This window comes from Pezoporus occidentalis, unplaced genomic scaffold (assembly GCF_034315485.1).
Source record: "Pezoporus occidentalis ecotype Australia unplaced genomic scaffold, CSIRO_AGI_Poc_V1 ctg1, whole genome shotgun sequence".
Classification (NCBI taxonomy): Eukaryota; Metazoa; Chordata; class Aves; order Psittaciformes; family Psittacidae; genus Pezoporus; species Pezoporus occidentalis.
The window spans coordinates 3,134,632-3,149,501 of NW_026912778.1; the positions used below are offsets into that span (position 1 = coordinate 3,134,632).

At 35.4% G+C, this 14,870-nt stretch overlaps 1 protein-coding gene across 4 annotated transcripts in view; it reads right to left on the reverse strand.

Moving 5' to 3' along the window:
* The window catches only part of MARCHF1 (membrane associated ring-CH-type finger 1), a 152,341-nt gene that overhangs the window by 89,498 nt on the left and 47,973 nt on the right, over window positions 1–14,870 (reverse strand). The window lies entirely within an intron of this gene.

Genomic DNA, 14,870 nt, shown 5'->3' on the forward strand with positions numbered 1-14,870 from the left:
TTGCATGCATGTCTCTGGAGGCATGCCTTTAAAAACAGCTTTTAAAATTACGTCTAAACAAGGTAATAAACATATTTTTAGAAGAACATGTTTATTTAAAGTACTCCAAAGGGTTATGCCATGCAGGTTAGAAAAGAACTATGCACTTTCAGCACACCTTGCATGCATTAATACTATTTCAGTGTCAGCAAGTACAGTGCCTTTTCTCCATGTTAAATCCAGAAGTTGTCACTTTAATTAAAAAACAAGTCATTTTAAAGGAATTTTATTATAAAATAACTGAGACTAGCACCACTCCTAAAACTATATAACATTTGGATGCAACACCCAACATCCCCTGAAACAACTAGAAATAACTGTAAAGCAATAGCAGTTATTAAATACAAATCAACACATACACATATATACTCATGCCCACACATATCAGAATACCTGGCTTATCTTGAAGTGTTACACTAGGATGTATTGTAAACGGCACAAAGTAATGTACACACCCCAGCAGTAAATGCTACACGCCGACTGTAAGATGCATGTGAACTTAGTTTTAGTTTGCAACAGTAACAAAATACCTTTTAGGTAATACTAACACATTCTGCAAATGCAGCAGTACTAAGAGGGTTTTTAAGTGTAAGAAACCCTCCTAAGTGTTTTTAGAATTTCAGTCTACTTTTCCCAGTTGAAATAGGTAATGCAGTCATTCAGTGCAGAACGTTGATAATAAATTACAAAAAATAACTTCAAGCATTTTTTTTTTCCACAACATCTGAAGCAATTTATAATCTGGTTATTTATAACATTTTTAAATTTAAAAGATGCCATTCTGTAACACTATTAAACATAATAAACAAAAAGATTAACTTACCAGACCGTGTCCAGTACCCCAAATGAGGTTATTACTAGACTGAATAGATTTGAAACACACATACAGTAATGCCTTACAGTAAAACCTTACATGGTAAAATAGCACTTATTTAATGTCACTTTTATGTACTTTGACAGTAGGGTTTTGGTTTTTTTTCTGCTATACATCTCCATGCTGTACACAAGACATGCTACTGTTTACAGCAGGCTTTCATCTTCCCATGTTTTGATTCTCACGAAGTACAGCCCCTCCTTTAAGTACTACCATTTCCACTTTTACCATAAGAATTTCCAAGTATGACATGCAGAAAGCTGTATTTCTCCACACAATCTCATGGAACTGATAGGAAGGAGTAAGTGGAAACTAGCCTTAGCTTTATTGCACTGGAGATTATTAGATGAGTGGATGAATGAGTCTACAGGTGAAATCACAGATTTTTCAGTCTCTTGAAATTTTAACATGAGATAAAAATATGTGACAGTAAAGCATTGGTAACATTGCAACACAGCCTGTTTCTACCATAAATTATTTCAGCTGTAGACTTACAAGAATTCAGCCCTCCAGAGCATGAATACAACCTGGCAAAGGCTTCACAATGAGAAATCCAACTGAAACACCAACTAAACTTCTTGTCACCAATTTAGCAGCAGTTACAATCCCCACTGACTCAAAGCATCTACTGTCTTGCAAACCCTCATTTGTTATGAGCGCTGGTCTGCGTTCTCCCATGATCAGTATGTTCCTGTTGTGCTTTTTCATGTGGTTTTTTTTTTTTTTTTTTTTGCAGATGCCTAGAAACTTAGGTTGAGGCTGGGTAGGAAAAAAAACAAAACCAACAAAATCAACTCTTACAATATAAAATTAAAAACCCACAAACAAACACACACCCCCCCCCCAGATGCATACAGAATATTTCCACCACTATTTAAAAGATACTTCTCCCAGAGCACTGTTCAGATGGAAAACTTCTTGACCATTCTCCCAAAATTGGACACAAATTTCCAAACTTTCTATTACTAAAAAAAAACCTGCAAAATCCAAACTTTAAATAGTCACTCATTCACTTCCTTCTCTGGACCAAGTGCACACAAACATGCTTTTTGCAAATGCAGTAAAATTAACCTAGTATATTTAAGATATGTGGCTGAAAAGATACCTTAGGGATAAAACATAGGGTTCCCAAGTTCCTAGAGCTCTAGGGTCAGTTTAAAAGTCTTCTACACCTACTGATGAGCAGCTGTTCACAGGAGTAGTAAGCTAAGGCTTCCTTTTGAACCATCATACTCTAAAAATCATTTACTAAGAGGGAAAGGGAAGGGCCTTTCTAATATTCTATTAATTCTGATGAATTATTATCTTATTATTTTAGGCTTGTATTTTAATATAGCTTTATGTGTCAGGCTACTAAGTTTGGTTCTGATTGTCTACCAAATTTTCAAGTGAGCTTTTAGCAGAAATGAACCAGTATTGCTGCATGTTTCAGTGGACAGCAAATTCTTCCAGACATGTCCTTAGTGTGGAGAAGCAGTGCAAATTCCAGCATCTCTAGAGTCTAGTCCTCACACTTGGGGTGGATATAAGCCAGTTTAACCTGAGAATACAACTCAACATATCAAATACAACCATACAATGTGTTATGCAGCAAAGTTGGAGTTTGATCACAGATTAAATGGAAAAATAACTTAGTCTAGGGAATATTCTAAATCTTCTACAAAATTACATTGAACAGCTGGATGCTCCTTAGAACTTAGTATCTGAGAACACAAAAACATAAACCCCAGGCAACAGCTGTAGTTCAGTATGACAAAGGTAACTACTTGAAGCTTTTATAAGTTTCTACACAGTCAAGACAGGTATAAGGCATTTTAACAATTTGCAACAGATCCTCTATAATATCAGCTGGAAAGAAGTTTAGGTACTCAAAGTTTTACAACCTTTTAAAAACCTGTTAGTTTAGAGCTCCACAGCGTCTACCTGACCCACAGGTGTAGTGAACAGTTGATGTACAAGATCAGTGCATGCCATCTACCTGCGGCAACAGTCCTCCAAAGATCTACAAGACCATTCCGAAGTGATACCACCATCACCCTTTTGTAAGTGATCAATCAATCCTTTCTGTGCTGCCTGTACCTGTGAAAACAGGGAATCGCCTAATTATAGCCACAGTCCTATTCTGTTCCTTCCGGAAACATTTGCAATTCTTTTCTGCCCTGAGGAATCAAAATGATGACTATCACTGTACAGTTCATAACTGAAAAGAGGACTTTTAATTTGTGCATACAGTTGAAGAACCACCACCTCAAACTGCCTGAAAAAAAAAATAATCATCCCCTATAATATTTTTAATTAAATTATTACTTTATTAGTACTTTTTCAAGGGAGACAACTTTTACTTCTAATTTAGGCAAGCAAAAGGACATTGAGAATTACACATTAAAGTACATCTTGTACAATATTAAGACTAAATAAATAGATCCTATTTTAGCTAAGGATCATGTATTAACAATAGCCAGTTATATGAAATAAAAGCATAGTGCCTCCAAAAAAGTCCATTAATCTAGCAAGAGAAAAGAACAGTTAAGTTTATTCAGGAACACTATTAGATTCAGGTAACAAAGACCTCAACAAAGGCTGCATTAAGATGAAGTACATCAGAAGGTTATGCTTTTGCAATCCTTCCCAGGATCCGAGAGCTACCACAGAACAGCAGGAAACTGAACATAAAACATACTGTTCTTTATCTAAGCTAAATAGTTTTGTTCTTCATGTTCAAAGATTCCCAAAAGCAATCAAAGTGCTGGTCTTTGTCCAGCAACTAAACAAGCACACTGTATGACTTGGGAGATCATCAAAATATTCCTGGAGTAGAGCTGCAGAAATATTGAAATGCAAATAGCCTTCAATGCCGAGCTCTGGTAAGAGAAGTCCCTGTTGTTCTTTGCATGCCTCTTGCCTGAGTCCTCCTGTGACTTCCAATCAGTTATTCTAATTTGAACACAAACATGAATTCATGGCCTGAATGCATTAGGAAGCACTGATAGCTTGTGCTCGTTTTGTGTCACAAGTGAGCCAAAGGCATTTCGCAACCAGCTAGTCAATAATATCCTGTGACTGTTGTGTTTCACAAGGACAATTCACTGCAGCCATAGATTAACAGCACAATAACTCTTAAATCTGTATGTTTACAAATAAGAAACTCAACCTCAATTTTGAAAATTATCTATTAAAAGAATTAATATTAGAATTTATGTGATTGTATCAACAGCTGTAAGAGTCAAGTACAGTTCAGTGGTGGTTCTTTAAAGTTGGGGGGAAATTAGTTTTTACATAAAAAGGATACAATTATCTGTAAAAAACTTTTTTTTTTCATCAGAAGTGCTGAGTAGGATCTGCCCTCCTAAACTAAGATATTGCTGAGTCCAGTATTTAATTAAAAAAACTTGCAACATCAGTACCTTGAAAGGCCAACAAGCTAGTAAAATGTTATCTCCCTGACTAATACTTGCAGCAAGTTATGTACTAGTCTCATTAAAATAAAATAAATGCAGAAACCAACAGAAATCAAGCAGACACGCCCACAAATTACCCATCTGACACCTAGAAACATGGTACCAATGAGGACTCTAATGATAGCAGGTTTTTTTGTATATATACACTGGATATACACAATCAAAAACCTCTGCATTAAGTTGATGTAAAAATCTGAATTCAGACATATTCTCCTATTCATTAATGACTGATTTAAGAAGTGCTTCTATGGCACTACTTGAGGAGTAAACCCAATTATGCACAAGTAAATGAATTTCCCTAGCTGTAAAGATAAAAAAAGAGTTGTCATTTAACTTCATTATCTTTACCAAAAGTGTCATTTCATCAACTCTTTAAAAAAACATAACCACAGTATCAGCACCCCTCTTTAGAGAATTAGAAGTTTTACTGTAATCAAGTTTTCTAGAACTTGCTTCAACTGTTTTTTAAGCCTGCAATGTGTCAACTATACCATCTTCTTAAATTACAACTATAGCATCTTCTTAAATTACAACCTATATTACCCAATCAATTTTCAGAGACTATAAAGTGGCTATTTTGATGCTCCTATACCATAATTAACCATATCATTATTTCCAACCAAAGACAATCTTTGTTTTGTTTTTTTCTGTTACACTGATGTATTTCAAGTTGTACTTAGCCCTTCAAGACATTGATTCCTTTTTGTCATAACTAAGGATGCAAATTTCACTCATTACTTAAAACAGTTTAATAATTGAAAACAAATCAATTTAGCATGATAGGCACACAAATTATTGCAGCTAACATTCCATAACCACTATACTCAAAGAGTGACAAGAAAGCTTTCGAAGAAAAGTCTTTTGGCTTACTAAAGATATAAAAATTATGGGCATGTTTGCCTTTATAATCTCACTTTTTTTTCCTTCACAATGAAATCATATTGACTTTTTTTTCTAAAAGGCTCTTCCTCTTAATACCACAGCTACTCTTCCTGGGAATACTTTGTTTATCCAAGGTTTGCTGTCTCCATTGAATTGTCTTCCAAACTTTCAAAAGCAGTGCAACAGTATGTGCTCCTGGCATGTTCCTGTCTACAGGTGAGTGATGAAAAGGTGCCTAAGCTTTTCCTCAGGACCTCTCCATGCAAATTCCAGATGCATCAGATTCCCAAGTACAAAGGAAGTTGAAACAAACATAGATTTGAGAACAAGAACAAAGTACACGCTTTGTGAGTTTGTATATATTTAGCCATACACAATTACCAAGAAGCTTAAACCAAAGCTTGAGTCAACAATAAAGTCATGACTGGTAAGTGTATGTGTTAAATCCACACCAAGCAGCTGGCAGATTTCTTCAGGAAAGCCAGAGAAATAGCAGAAAATCCACAAGAAACTAAAGCATTAACTAACTCATAAAGTTATGCATGCAGTTACCCAAATGCACTGGGCATAAGAAGCTAAAGTCTTTAATGGACTTTGTTCTGGACATGTAAAAGGAAAAGTCTATCTCACAAAGCTTTACCTCACTCTTACGTGGCTTATTTAGAGAAGAATAGTATTTACGGTGTAAGATAAAACCCACTTTGAATCAGGCAGACCTAGCTATTAAAGTAAAATATTAAGACAGAATTGTTTGGGGTTCTTTTTAATCCAATAAAGGTTAATACGTCTGAAAGACACAACCACTAAACACCCTTATTTTAAAGGTTAGATAATTAATACTGAAATTAAATGAATTTTTAAGAGCAAAAGAAAAATTGCATTAAATCACATTTGATTGTCAGAAGCACACACGCAAAAGCATGTTAAGACCACACTTGGTCTAACAGAAGTATCTCCCGTTTGTCAGAGAGTTAGTTTTAACAGACATTCTTCTACCAAATAATATGTTCTGGGCAGTCATAAACCACCCTCCTTTGATAACCCTAAGCATAGAAATTTAATGCTTGTGAGCAGTTCAGATATGGCCCTTGTGATAGCTCAGCCATACAGCACCTACACTACACGATGATCATCACTGCTGGGAAAAAAAAGGCATATGCTGTTGCTTAGATATTACTGTTCTTCATAATGCTCTCTGTAACAACTCCATTGCAAGACAGGATATATCAGAAGGCCACTGCTTCTTTATCTTTGCTGGTCTCTTAATTAAATTTTTCTTACCCAATTTCAAATAGTCTTAAGAATATCTTTTAAAAGAAGTAACATCAGAACAACAGGAATGCAATCATTGCATGCAAAGTAAATTAACAGAAACACTTCTATGAAATTCTTACCTGTTCCAGTAGGTTCATTTTGTATACAGACAAGATAAAACTGTTTTTATTTTTTTTTTTTATAAAAACTTGAGAATAATAATTGAGCCATCACACCCAGAATATTTTCTGAAGGTGTTTTCTGCTCTTTAAGGATGAAAGAAAATGTGGTTATACATTATTTTTTTTTAATTCACAGTGCTTAAATAAATGTTGTATGTAAAAGCATGTTGGACTATTGCATTTGACTCTTTGTATTTTATTTCCCAAACAAACATAGTATAAAAGCATTACCATTAAAAAAATACTCATCAAATGGTGAGTAGTAGGTTAACACTTTAAAATGGTATTTCTTTTGTATTATTTAGGTATGTTTCACCTCATTTTTTAAAAAGTTCTATTATTAATTAGGCTCAGGCTTAATTTTAAAATATTTGAAGGAACTCTTAAGAATTCCACTAATTTTAGAGTGCCATACTGATATTTACCCAATCTGCTGGCACCTCTCCAGATTTGTCTTTTTCAGCAAAACATCTCTATTTATTTCACTAAGTTAACTTAAACATAAAACCTGAAAGGTTTAATCCTTCGACTTTGTTTTCTACTCAATTTCTCCAGCTATTTCCCAATTTACTTTTTTACAGCAGCCAGCACAACAATAATTGCTTCCCATAATTATGCCATCATTATTATTATTATCTAATGAGAATGCCATTTAGGTAAAGTATTATTTCAGCTATTGAGTTATACTTTTTTACTTACGCATTCACTTTTAAAGCCTGCTTTCTATTTGTTTTCTGGAAATTGCAGACAAGAATTATCAGAGTAATATGATTCAAAAGTTTAGTCATAAAATTACAAGCCTTTAGGTTTACATATACTTCTTATGTAAGGGACCGGTTATTTAAGCTGTTGCCAGTAACTACAGCATTAGGCCAGTAGGCCAGTAATTATTTATAACTTAAATAACCGGAATCCCTTTATCCTGAAAAACCTGAATAGGCCACCTGCCATGACTTCTTCCTAGCAGAGGTCAGACCTTAAGCCATGTTGTTCATGTTATATATTAGAAGTAGGGCAGGGGTTGTAACTATTTAATGAGCTTATTTAATCTTTATTAAAAAGGAATCCGAGTTTTCTGCCTTCAGGAGATCTGTCACAAGTTTTCATCAAACATAATTTAGCTTTTTTATCAACTATTAGGTAGTATACACAGTAAATCCTTGATGACAACATAAGCCTTCTCCAAAATATATAGCAGAATTTTCTTTATTATGATGCATACAACTTAACATTCCTAAGTGTTTTAACAAGCGCCTTCCAATAGCGTATCATATTTCACCTTCTGATTTCAAGTCTGTAAGTTTTTAACAAGGAAATAGCTGCACCTCAGTTTCCAGAGGTGACAGACTCTTCTGTCAACTAGCATTCAAATAAACTATTTCATGACTACTGATCAGTTACACAACACCTACAAATATGTATTGGTGGATGTGACCTTATTGCTCACTAATCAGGAGTAAATTCCTTATAAACATTATTTATTAAAAATAAAAATAAGCTAAACACAATCAGAAACCAATCCAACAATAACATTTTATAAAAACTTACCTAATGGAATATGAGGGAATACGACTAATGATATTGAGAGCTGAACAGAAATAAAAACATTATATTACCAGACCATAATGATTTACTTCCCCCCCCCCCATTAAATTATTGGCGTTTGCTTCTTTGTAAGATGAAAACAGTGCAAGACATGCAGTTATCATAACCACAATTCTCATGGCTGTCAGTGAGCTAAAATTCACACAGGTCACATACACATCACATCTATAACACACTGTTTTTCACAAACCATTAAAAAAAAAATCAAAGATGGACTATTTGTTGTGTTTGCTAATTAAAGTGTCAAAGTAGGCACAGCATCAGCTTCTCTCTTCTACTTCAAAAAAACACTAAGCACAAAATATGTATCCACCATCTTGCAAGTATTCCCAAAGAACCTCAGAGAAAGACATCAGCAAGGATACCTACAAAATGTAACATCATAAAACTAAGATCTTGAGTGTACAGCTGAAGACAAACACAAAGCTTAATGGCTCAGCATTGCTCCCTGACTCCCTTTACTGACTGGATGTTACAACCCTGCTGTGGTTGTGGTGCAGCAGCACAGGCAGCCAAATCTCACCATGTGCCACCCAGAAAGTTTGACTTCTGCTTCTGACAATCCCCTGAAGAGTTTCTCTAACTCATAACAAGCTCTAACTCTAACAAGCTCTAACAAGCTTCTCTAACTTTGCTACTATCCATACCACTTTCTTTTAGGCTATACTGAACACCAGCACTGAAGTTGAAACAACACTACACAGTATAGCATGGCACAGCGATGCCCATGGCAGAAGTGGGATGTGACCTAGCACAGCTATGTAAGCCAGGGCAGTCCTGTGCAAAGGTACCAAAGCTGTTTAACTGCTGTACCAAAGAGAAGCTACATGGCTAAGCCGTAAGCCTTGCCCTCATGAGAACTATTGCACTCACAGTGGTGTGAGACCTCCTTAAGCAGTCATGTCTTTTCATATAAGCTCAGTGCTAACTTGAGTAGCTTTGCAGTGTCATTTAATAAGTTACCTTCATCTATTTAGTGTGGCTGTGCCCCATAATACCTGAGCACCCCATAATTTTCAATAATGTGTTTTCTCATAATCTCTGTGATATGAATGTGCTATTCCCTCCCTTTTACAGACGAGGTGTAACAGACAAGCCTTAGCTTTCCAAAGATACATTATACCACTGATGACCTGAATATTAAATGCTGCCTTCAGGATAACCATGTTTTTGATTCAGCAAGATCTGGAATCAAAGCCTTCCACAGCCTTGACAGGCAATATAGTTCACTGACGTAGCATCTCTCCTGTTCATAATTACTTGCTATGGCTGCCTCTTTTTTTCATCTTTTTTTCCCAATGCACTGTTTTCCCTATTTTCTGAAAATTTGTCCCTTTTCACTTAACAACCCTGGCTGCTTCAGCCTTCAGCACCAACCTATGTGCCCTTTTTCTAATCATTAAAACATTTAGCATTTCTCCTATAGAAAACTGCCTCTTGAGCTGAGACATAGGTTGTGCCTCTTTTCTTTAGCTGACCAGTTCCTTGACATTCAAATTTTATTTAGACATGCACATATTTTACACTGAATTCAGATTTGTTTTTTTTAAGGTTTAATTAATGCTTTTAGTACTTTGACATTTCAAGCTCTTTGTTATACCATTAATTATCATATACATCTCTAATCACAGCATTTTTACATGAAAGCTCTGTCTCATTTAAAGCAAGCAACCAACCAACCTTCCACACTAGTGCTGTTTTGTTTCTTTCTTAACCCTCTTCAGAAAAATTTATTAAACTAAAAATGTTTGTTGAAAGAGCTAATAAATTTCACCAACATAATTCTGGCAAGCTGCTAGAACCAATACATTGCAAAATTAAGTAAGTGCTCAAAAACATATCAACAGATCCATATAATATGAACAAAACGATTTTCAGCACATTATCGGGAAACTTGTTTACAAGTTTGAAATATATGCCATGCTACAAGTCTCAATGAGTTAATTGGAGTAAGTACACTATTTCCCAATGCCATTCCATCATCTCTGCCTCAAATGTATGAGTGGACTGAAAACATGCTTGCTAAGTACTAGCTCAACAAATGATATTTTATTAAGGATCCTGTCTCTGTATATAGTTCCACAGAAAACAAGATTGCCTCAGGAAACATGAAATAATAGAAAACAGGTGAATGCAAAAGCACATGTAGGTAGTTGGCCCATATTCAACACTTATTTAGAAAGCTAAACAGAGAGAAACTAAATTTGAAAGTAAAAGTTGTATTTAACCACAGGCCAGCCACTCGTAAAACTATGGAGCATTTCAAGAAGTCTTATGGGGAAAAAGAAATGTGCTGGTGAAAATAATTACATATAAGCAGGCTTCTTGCTGCTACTGAAGTACTTATTTTAAAAGGCTCCAAGCAAAAACTGAAGATCTTAGCCCCTCTCTTAGTTTTGCAGCACCTGAGGTACAGCAAATTCAGGTCAGCCCCCTGATAATTGGGTGGAAATAGATGGGAATAAGAAAAAGACAAATAGAAAAGCACAGATAAGATACTCAAATAATGGGGTCAAACACATTCATCTGTGATGTGAAAAAAAGGGAAAATTAAATGCTCACAGAGTATGTAATAAAGCATCAGGAAGAGAAATCTTATAGCCCAAGATGACAGTGGTCTTTGGGCACTTTCTAATAGCTGAACTTCCATAAGCATGTTTAAGAGCTCTTAAATCCACTTTACAATTCTTTATGGCTGAGTTAAGAAGTGAAGGACAGTCTCTTAATCCTGTGTCCATGCTGCAGCTATGTCATATTTTGAAAAATCAGAACCTCCCCAGACTGACAGATGTGCCAGTGTGTTTAGACTGACAACCCATTTATCTGTGCCAAGAAAGTGCTACATAAAGGGTGTCCTCAGGAAGGGACAGACTATTCTCAGACACAGAATATATTTATACCATGTGTATATATTTACTTAAGTCTTCACTGACAACACATGGGACTGTAGTTTGCTTAGTGTTAACGGTTGTTGTTAATACAGATTAATATTATGTATTTTTTGTGTCCTACATTTCCTGCACTGTAATAGAAATTACAGTAGAGAGGCTGTAGATAAGTAGACAGGTAGCTCTTATTCCTAGTAACTGTGTTCTTCACTATTTATCCTTCTGCTTTGTGACTGTTAAGAATGATAGTTCTTGAAGGAAAATCCATTAGGATCTCTAAAACATTTCTAAGCTACTTACAGAAATAACCTACAGTTATAACTATCTCGCTAGTAGATTTTGAACTAAGACTATAACTCTACCTGATCTAAGATCACATCATCATGCAAAATGATTTTTAAATGAACGTAAGACAGAAAGAAATACATATTTGTTATCATGCATGCAAAAATTCATCTCAAAGTTCTTCTCCCACCAAGTAAAAAGCTCATGAGTGACAGTGCAGAATGAAGCTGCCAGCTCGTATTTGCTTTTCAGCAGAGCAGCGCCTCTAATACAGAAGGAATACTTCCCAGTTTTACAGAAGGCATTACGAAGTCCTTAAAGTTACAAGAGTATAAAAAAAAGTCCTGAAATAGAAACAACACTGGAATTAAAATATGTTTTGCTTCATGTAAACTCAGTGCAAGTATGAAGAGGCATGGTATCAGAAGTGTGAAAATTACACATTTTTCTTTGCTTGCCACTAACTGCTCCCACACTGGGAAGAAAAAAAAGTACTAGAATGTACATTTTTTACATTCAGAGACTGGTAAAATAATCAAAATGTACAAAAATGAAAAATATCAAGCACACTACTTTAAACACTACTGGAGTTTACTCATCAAGGTTTTCTTTGGTGTAGTTACCACAGTAATGTCAGGGGATGCTGACCGTATTAAATCTAAATAAATTTTAAGACAATACTACACAGACATACTTTATTGATAACCATTAATCAGTCCAGGCAATTTATCAGGTCAGCAGAACAAAATAGTTCTACTTAATAGCCTACTATCCAAACCATGAAATATGTTATGCTCACTCATTTTTGCCCCTTCTATTAAGATTATAGATAGTTGAAATAAAATTTCTATCATAAAGTAATTCATCTACAGTAGTGGGAATTCTGGTTTGCAAAGTTTAAATCTTTTTCTTTTCAGATAAAGAACTAACAGGAAATACTCAGTCGCATTCCCAGCACGGCATCAGTTTAAATTCCCTGTGAAAGTTTAGACTCACCATTCAGTCCATATTTGTACAGAATAACTAATTTCTTTCCTTCATTCATCAAGCAGCTGGTAAATATGTTAAACATTCTCCTGAAAATGAAGCAGCAAGTAAATCTTCTAATTTGTGTCAAACCAAACCAAGACTGCTTGGCGGGTGACAAGTAAGATAGGCAGACTCTCCCAGTACCTGTGCCCCACTGACTTCTTAGCTATTTCTCTGTCTTTCTTAGGTATTTCTCTATCCTTCTGCTTTGTGACTGTTAAGAACAATAGCTCTTGGAGGAAAATCTATTAGGATCTTCAAAACATTTCTAAGCTACTAACAGAAATAACCCATAGTTATCGCTATCTCTCTAGTAGATTTTGAAATAATCATACGTTCAGAACTGATGAACTACACATTGCTAATGAAGTAACTGTGATAAAAACATTGTAAAATAAGTCATCACAGAGTTATTGTTGTCACAAATCTAAATTTCAGCCATATGCTTAACCTAAGTCTAAAGATCCAGAATATCTAGATATTTATATTTCAAATTCTGTTTTCCAACAAGCATGAATTAAGATATCCATAGACTATTCTTATTGTTTTATAATGAGGAATCTCAGATTAACAGAAAATTGGCTTAATTAGCTTTGAAAATTTGAAATAGGTTTGCTTGACAGCATTGTTTGCTAATAGTGAAGCATAAATACATTCACAATAAACAAAAGCCAAAAGAAAATCTTAAATTACTCTGCACTATTGCATGCATGGTTTTGATCAGTTAGTACTCACACAGAGATGAAACCTGGCCTTGACTCTTTGGCTTCACATAATAATGACTCTTTGGCTTCACATAATAACTGGAGACTGCCCAAGCAACTTCTGCTGTGACTACCTTTAGGAAACACATTAGTAAAGTTCTTCAAAATTATTAAGCTAGGCACCTTCAGAACGAAATCAGTTTAAACCAAAACAGATAGCTATGAGGTATGTCCTGTTTTGTGCTGGAATAGAGTTGGGGTTTTTTCTTAGTAGCTGGTACAGTGGTCTCTTTTGAATTTAGCATGAAAATAACGATAAAACACCAATTTTTAAGTTGTTGCTCAGTAGCACTTATCCCAGTCAATGACTTTTCAGTCTCATGCTCTGCTAGTGAGGTGGGGCACAAGAAGCCAGGAGAGAGCAGAGCCAGGACACCTGACCCAAACTACCCACAAAGGTACTCCATACCACAGCACATCATGGCCAGTATATAAACTGGGGGGAGCTGGCTGCGAGCTACCAATTTCTGTTTGGGGATGCGTTGGGCATCAGTCAGATGGTGGCAAGCAATTGCATTGAGCATCACTTGTCTGTCATGAGTTTTATTCCTCTCTTTTCTCTATTATTATTTACTTGATTTCAATTACCCAAATGTTCTTATTTAAACTCACCGGTGTTTAGCTTTCTTTCCTGTTCTCCTCACCATCCCATCAGGGAGTGAGCAAGTGGCTGCATAGTTGCTGGGTGGGGTTAAACCATTACAGGTTACAGGGAAAATGGGAAGAATTCTAATAAACTAAATCCTGCTTCTTTGACCTCTTACAGTTCTTGGTGGAAAGTCAACAGTATGATGAACAAAGAATATAAATTACTATTTAGTTGGACTCTCAAAGTACTTTAGGTCATAGCTTCTTGAAAAATATATTTAAGTAAGTAATCACGAGCAGCAGGGAAAGTTCTGTCTTGAACAAAAACATGTCTCATTTGAGCAACAGTAGCCAGGAATAAAAGAGCTATTTCTATTGTGAAAAGAAGACAGCTGCAAGGTTTTACATTAGGGTCTTCCAGTTTTGAAAATTGGAAATTGTCATTTGAAGGAAGTCACTGAAGCTGACAATTCAAACAATAAGTTGAAAAGAAACCTCACCAAAATTATAACAGCCTATTATACGTGCACTATAACCTCATTAGTTCTAGGGTCACAAACTACTTTTCCATGCATTACTTCATACACACAGTGCAAAATAATCACTTAACAGAGAAGAGAAAAAAGCAGAACATGAAACAATGTTTACTGTACTGTCCAGATCCTTCTTCAAAATACGAGTTTTAATTTCCTCATAAGTTTTATTATAGCATTAATAAGCACACAGAAAACTCTTCATTGTCCACACACCATTAACCATGTAGGTTACAAATTAGCTGTGCTTCTGTGACAGTCACAGATTTGGTCTTTGTGCAGAGACAGCCTGGCTCTGAACACTTACTTTTGTTGACATGACTTTTTTACATTACTGTAGCCATATGGGTTATAAAACTTGAAGCAGTTTAGGTGTGAAATGGTTATTAAAGCAAGTCCACACCCAAGCTGACTTCTGAAAAGCCATGAAAGCACTGCCCTTCCCAGGAGCCACAGCCTGCAAAGGTTTGCTAGTAAAGCCACAGCATA